This window comes from Neopelma chrysocephalum, unplaced genomic scaffold, assembly GCF_003984885.1.
Source record: "Neopelma chrysocephalum unplaced genomic scaffold, ASM398488v2 Primary Assembly neopelma1_59, whole genome shotgun sequence".
In the NCBI taxonomy this organism is placed as follows: Eukaryota; Metazoa; Chordata; class Aves; order Passeriformes; family Pipridae; genus Neopelma; species Neopelma chrysocephalum.
Genome location: NW_020897714.1, coordinates 26,478,535 through 26,485,721, shown reverse-complemented (window position 1 = coordinate 26,485,721; position 7,187 = coordinate 26,478,535). Strand labels below are relative to the sequence as shown.

The 7,187-nt window shown below is 36.0% G+C and overlaps 1 long non-coding RNA gene across 2 annotated transcripts in view; it reads right to left on the bottom strand.

Annotated features, from left to right (window-relative positions):
- Positions 1–206: 206 nt before the first annotated feature.
- The window catches only part of LOC113966325, a 30,888-nt gene continuing 23,907 nt past the window's right edge, over positions 207–7,187 (bottom strand). The window contains exons 3-4 of one of the 2 annotated variants that reach the window (XR_003533783.1): positions 2,543–2,591; positions 207–786 (exon numbers count right to left, since the gene is read on the bottom strand). This is a non-coding gene — a long non-coding RNA (uncharacterized LOC113966325). The remainder of the gene's footprint in view (positions 787–2,542; positions 2,592–7,187) is intronic. The other variant, XR_003533784.1, reaches the window with a different exon arrangement.

Below are 7,187 nucleotides of genomic sequence, written 5' to 3'. Positions count from 1 at the left end.
ACTCTCAGGTTGTCAGTATTCTAAATATTTTTATTATGGCAGGTCCAGTGCATTCTGAATGAAATTGGAAAAATATTCACAGCTTTCACTCCCAACTAGAATAAAGGGAGAGATGAGAGACTTGCCAGTTCCAACCAAATGCTCTCCCATCAAATACTACAGGCAGCAATTTGTGTCATCACAAAGCTAGTGTGAAATTATCTTACCTTACAGTGACATTACTGACTGGTCTTCCATTTCACAGTCATTAGAATAAAATTTGTGTACTTTGTTCAGCTTCCAGATTTGTGACTGTGAGGCTTTTTTGAGTCTCTGCAAGTGCATACTCAAAGGTGAAGGATCAACAAAGGTGAAGGTTTAACTCATTGCAACTTAGTTGGCTACAGTCAGTTGACATCTTCTGGGGACTAGTTGTAGAGTATGTTTTTATATGCCCAGTGGATTAAAGTAGCAGAAAACAAAGTAGACAAAGACACATATCAAAATTCGTGGGTATAGATACAGTGACATTCCAACTGGAGGACATGAGCATCAGCCAAAATAGGCCAGTCAGGTAAGAAGTTTCAAAATGTCTTACCACTACCTGAAAAGAGACAATTTCCAACTAATCAGCCTTTCGTTTGCTTCTCTGCTCGTTGGAGGAGTTGACATTCTACAGGAGCACAGCTTGGTTCCTCACATGGAAAGGTCTTATAGTCCATTAAATCCTCTTAGTCCATAAATAGAAACAGGAGTTAGAGACCTTTGGAAATGAGAACGTAACTATACACAGTTACATTCATCTGTCTGAAAAAAAAGAAGTGGTGGAAACCAGCAGGAAGATGATGAAATTACCGGTACTTAAGGACATGTATTTGCTCTTATACTGGTATCTGGTTTAAAAATGTAAATGTTATGATGTACATATATAAATTATAGCATGCAGAATCTTGCACATACAGAGGCCAAGTTTGTCCTTTCACATGCAAATAAATATCCAAGAGCTAAGAACAACAGGGCCCAAGGTCCCTTCGACAGCTGTGTGATCGAATAGGTTTGACAGTTCCAGTCCCTCACATGCTATAGATGCTGCATTCAAAAGTGTTTGAAGTCTTCATAGCACATAGAAAAACCCAGAAAATTGATCCTGACCAAATGACTGACTCAAAGGCACAAATTTCTCTTTCTCTTTGATTTCTTGAAGCTGATTCCGGATAAAAAGTTCCTAAGACATAATCCTAGCTTCCAAAATGTACCACTTCTCAAAAAGGAAGACTTTTGAGATATAGTTATAAATGTTGCCCTTTGTGTTTTGTGAGGGAAAGGAATCATGAAGTATCTCATCCTATTTTGATCTTTCACGTAAAATTTCTTTGAATGGCCTTTCAGTGAATGCAAAAGGGCAGGGAGAAAACTCTGTATGTTATTTCCTTCAGCATTTTATGGTTCTAGGGCTGTCTCCTGTCATCATGTATCATGTCTTAACGTGTGATTTGCCTTGGCTTGTGGACCCTGGCTTTCTGAGACTTCAGTGTACCACTTTTTATTTTTTGTTAATAAAAAATCTACAATTAATTCAATGGAACTGTACAAATAACCATGACTCAAATAGTGTTGTGCTAATGCCTGCTAATCTGGACACTGTGCTATTCCTTCTCATTATTGCAAAAAAGGCTATAAAACTCAGCTAATAAAATGTTCTACTGCATAGATGAAATATTGTTAAAGTTCAATCTTCATTTTCTTTTTTTCAGTGTGTCTGTCAATCCTAGAACTAGACAGCATGATTATCATTGCTGTTAATTTTTTCTTTTTAGGAATCATTTGTTTTCAGAGCAAATAACTAGTTTTTACTAATTTCTACTGATTTGATATTAAAATATTGTAATATACAATTATTAGTTGCATTTTGTTGGTGTATGTAGAAATAAAATTTTGAGGCCCAATAAAAATCCTTCTTAAAATAAAGGGAACTGACTAGAATATCCTGCCCCAGTGTCCTGAACAAAATGCCCAGTGGTAATTTTTAATTTTTGAGTTTACTTGGTACCTCCACAACTTTATCTTTGCATGTCACAGGGTGAATATGCATGGAGATTAGATTTACTCTGCAATATCTGAATCACACTCTTTCCTGCCAATTAACATCAAAGCCAAAAAAAAGAAAAGGCTTAGTCTGCCCAGTAGGTGAAGAAATTTCACAGGTAGCTAAAAGTAATTTTTCCTGAGTTTAGTATACAGCACATGTTAATGGATTTGTAGTATTCAGAGATCCTGATCAAATAATGTCTTTTTTATACTGTTGCATAAACACATGCATATTGCTAATTAGAAGTTCTTTTAAAATTGAAATCATATTTCCATTTCCATATTTTGGGAAAGGGATTTCAAATTTTTTTGCACTCAAAATTGTGTGCAGCTACATTGTATATATGTGGATAAAGGCTTTTTTCAGAGTAAACAAGGGTTCGCTTATTTTGTTGAGTTCCTCTCCAGTTTGAGTTGGGTAAGCAAGTCCAACAACAGTGTGACAGCTTTTCCCACTGACGAGGACACCACTTACATCAGTCTCCAAGTTTTCCTGTGGAACTGTGTATTTAATATTCTTTCTCCTGGGAAGTAAATGGAAAAAACCAAAATTAATCACCATGGAATGTCAGTGTCCACTCAGCACTGTTTTGTCATACAGTTCTTTTTGTGGATAATGGAAAGATAATTTGATATATCACTTTCTGTTTCATTTTAGGATACATGCCTTACAGCTTTTCAAGTATAATAAAGATATGACATGTGCAATAACCTTTTCTTTCATTGTGAATAAAAATGTGTTATAATAAAATAGGCTGGCAGAGTTCCATTAACCAGAACACTTCAACAAGTAACTTGCTTCAATTAAAAAGTAAGTAGAGGAGGAAAAGAATGTCAGTTTGTCTTTGAAACCAGGAACATGCAGGGTCTCATGACATAATTTTTTTTTAATGTTTTGAGGCAACAATACAACAGCTAATAAACTCCTTATTTATCTAATTTGCATTTAAGATGGTTTCTTAATTAATTTTTGATCTTTCTTTGACATGTATGACTCTATAAATTGCATTAAAATGTGCTTAATTCTGCCAGCATCAATCAGCTGTCAAGAAAAGCAAACCGAACTTCCTAGAGATTTTCATCTACAGAGTCCATATTCTGCAGAACTTTCATCTTCCAGCAAAGCTCAGATTTAGATAAAATGCATACCTGTCACTTTAAACAATGATATAAATATATTTTTCAAGCATGCATTTCCATACTGTCTTGTTTCACCCGAGGAGATTTTATCAACATCTGATGGATGTATTATCTGCTTTTGCCCAATTCTGGTTAAATTATAATGACAATATCACTAATGTTAATAATATCAATGTTTTAGGGACTTCCTAACCTGTATATATGGTGGGGAAAACAAACTGCTCTGTCTTCCCGTGAGTTAACCTGGAGATGGGAGCTCTTGTAATGAAGATTATCCTCTTGAGAAGAACCAACCTGTAGGACTGCTCTGAGATTTGACTTTCTACATTATATCAAATCACTAATCACGGCAATTCTGTAGCTTGGGTCTTCTCCTTATTGATTCAACTGCTTCTTTCCCCCTCTGTCTCTTCCATTACTCCTCTTGGTCTCTTTCTTTTCTTTCTATTACTACTCTTAGTCTTTAGGTACTTGCACAAGAAAATTACCAAAAAGTAATGATAAACAGAGACAAAAGTGCCCTGCTTTTCTGCAAGTAATCTTTATCCTTGTAAAAGATTTCATTTTCCATCCTTACAAACAGAATTCATGACCATTTTTAGGCTTGAAACTGGCAATTGTAAGTGCTTGTTAGCTTCTCAAAATATACCTTTAAAAATAATTATCGTTGGTGAGAAAGGAAAATTACTTTGATACATAGGTATTAAAATGTGAAAAAAAATCAAGCTGTGCTGTGCTGTATTCTCTAAAAGAAAAACATATAACTTCACGATTGCTTAAAACACCCATGAAGTTTCAATGACACAAAGTTGCAAGAAACAGCCAAATGGATTTCTCAACAGACTCATCATCCTTTGTATAATTATCAAACAAAACATTTCATATGAAAACATGACTGTATAATTACGGGAGCACCTTGAGCACCCTGATTCACCAGGTGTCTCAAAGAAGCAGTATGGTTCAATGGGTATGACATTAAATTGGTTATTATGAGAACCAGATAATTTTCTCAGCTTTGATTGCAGTGAATTTTAGATACTTCATGTTTAAGGTTATTCATTTGTAAAATTGGTTTGGTAATGCCTGTCTCCACTTACATGTCTATGACAGAGCATTTTTAACCATGGTGCCTTCAAATATGCAGGAGAAAAAAGAAAGACTTTTAAGAAGGAGGACAATACTGAAACAGATTTATCTTTTTAGTCCTCTGGCTCAACAACCGTGCAATACTTAACACAGAATTATTCTTCCAACTGTAAGTACTCCTAACTGTCATGGACTCAGTTTTTTCAGCATTTACTACTCCTTAAGATAAGGCAAATGTGGGAATTCTCCTGTGTCTACCCCATATTCTCCTTTATAGGGACTCCAACAGTATCTGCAAGAATGGCCAGTCATACACAACATACTAAAAAGTACAATGGCAAAGTGGTTTCAGGAAGGATATAAACAAGCAAAGCAAATTAAAGATGAGAAAGTGGGGAGTACTACCAGGAATATTCAGCAAGAGAGTGCAGGCATGGATGGTTTAAAGTACATGGAGGTCATGATGCCTTAATGTTTTATTATCTGGTTTGAAGGAGAAGGATGATTTGATTGATGAAACTATAATTTTTTCTGGCCTGTTAAAGAATTAAAAGTTGTTTTGCTGGAGTTCATTTATATAACATACTATAAATCAGAGGGCCATCAGTTACAATGAGCTACTCAAACAAATAGTAGTTGATTGTCAGCTGTACTACTAATTACATATTTACTTCTGCAGAAGTGTGTATCTATAGGCCTATGTACCACACTTTAAGCCACTAAAATGCTTAGATCAATCTTCTACTTGCTATCCTGTTTAGGAATGAATTGCATCATTTGTTTTTGTCTGAGCCAATGGACACAACTTGCCTATTGGGACTTCAACGTGAGAGAGAACTGTCCTAAACACCCAGAAAACTGTACACATTGACTAGGCAAGAAATTTTCCCATAAAGTAATCTCAAGCCCACCAGGGCATGAAGAGAAGTCACTTGGTTAGCAAAAAGTCTGTGCATTATTCCTTGAGATTCAAAATAACTTTATTTGGAAATCACAGTCAAAAATAAAACGTGTTCTACAGTCCCTCATATGAAATGTATCATTGCCTTTTTGGAAACCAAAATTCAATTCCTTTAGAGGTAAAAACAACACACAATCTTGTGTAGCCTTGGTGCAAGTTTGTCTTTGACCTAAGGAGAAGGAATTCAAGAACAGCAGAAGGGTTTTTCCTAGCAATCCTGGTGAAGATCTAAGGTGAAAGGAGCAACTCTTAAGGATATAGCAGCAGATACCCACACAACTACCATGGTCATGACGTCTCCGTAAAGGTGACCGATCAATACCAGTTACACGACATGCATCTCACACCCAAAGAATGAAAAACATCAGCTCATTTTTAGCAGGTCATCAAACATTCAAGAGCAAATATTAAACCTCACTCGTCTCGGAGGCAGAACAGATCCAGAATTAGAAAAACTGCTGGCAGATGGTGCCTTTGATGCCTTGTGAAAAGAAACACGGCAGCACTTCTGGGTGCGGGGGGGGCCCTGGGGCACCACTGCCACCAGCCCTGAGCATGGTGGCACAGCCACGAGCAGTCACAATGGAGCAGAGCCTGCTCCCTGCTACCGAGCCCTTCCTTTGCGCACCACGGGTGGGGGACTGATACATTCATATTATGCTTCACAGCTCCCCCAAAATAAATCCTCCCTGGGGTTCTGGGAAGGAAAAGGAGGCAGCTAAAGCAAACAGAATGGTCACATGATAATGAAACATGCAGCGCCAGAGGTACCTTGGAAAGATATGAAATGCTTTGATTTTTTTTTCCCCAAAGATGAAAGAAACAAAAGTTCAATATAACCAATAATTAATTTAGTGTAAATTGCTTTGCAATTGTTTTAGTTTCACTCAGTTTAACATGTTATTTTCCTCCCCTTCTTGTTGGATGTTTCAACTATCTTCAGGAGATAAAAGATGTTTCACTCCAAAGAAATAGAGGAAGCCTTTTTACTATTATTATTTGGAACTGCAGATAAGAGAAGTCTGTGAAAATAATACCAGGGACAGACTACCTTGAAATTTGTTTGACAGAATTCACGAAATGACTTCGTCAAAATCTTAATAAATCACAGTCTCTGTCCACTCCTAGACTGAGAAAAAACAAAGATAGCAATTAATATTTTAAGAAGTTGCCTGTTTCTTCCTTGCGATTTTAGGAGTTCTGGGGAACCATACTGTGAGACACAGGATTTTAGCTTAGCTTATAATCTGGATTTTTGCAGTGCTTCATTTCAGTTAGAGATGATGGAATTTGTTGCTTAGGACTCTACAAATACAAGATTGTTCTGTCTATCCTTCTTTAAGGATTGTTGGTATTTTTTTTGCTGTGTCTGGTAAAACTTCAAAAAGATAAATCCTAACACAAGGAACACATTTTTAAAAGAAAAAAAGTCCGAAGTTAAATAGGTATAATTTTAAAAAGTGACAATTTAATGAAAATCAGGATGTTTTTCAGTTTATATTTAGACTGTAACAATACCTGTGCACATATTTTATGGGAGATATGGACACATAAAGAATGAATTTATGGCTTTATAGTTTAAAATGTGCTATTTTCAATGATTTAAAGACTTCCCCCATGAAGTAAAGCAGAAAGATGTAATTAGCCACTAAGTAAAAAAACCCCTGTACCTATGAGTTTTGCTTTTCTGTTAAACAAATAAACTTCTACTAATACTTCATGCAAATAAAATGAAACCTATCAGAATGCAACCAGGAAATACTTCTGTCTGATGTTTTCGTAGCCTTCAAAATATTCTGTTACTTGTTTTTCTGAAAACTTTTCTGATGTTCAAGTTCACTGTTTGAAGGTGTGATACAGCTGGGGAAAAGCTGTTAGACATTGCCTATGAGAAGGAATTGTTACTTTGCTAAGTCAAAGTGCCAGCCACGTC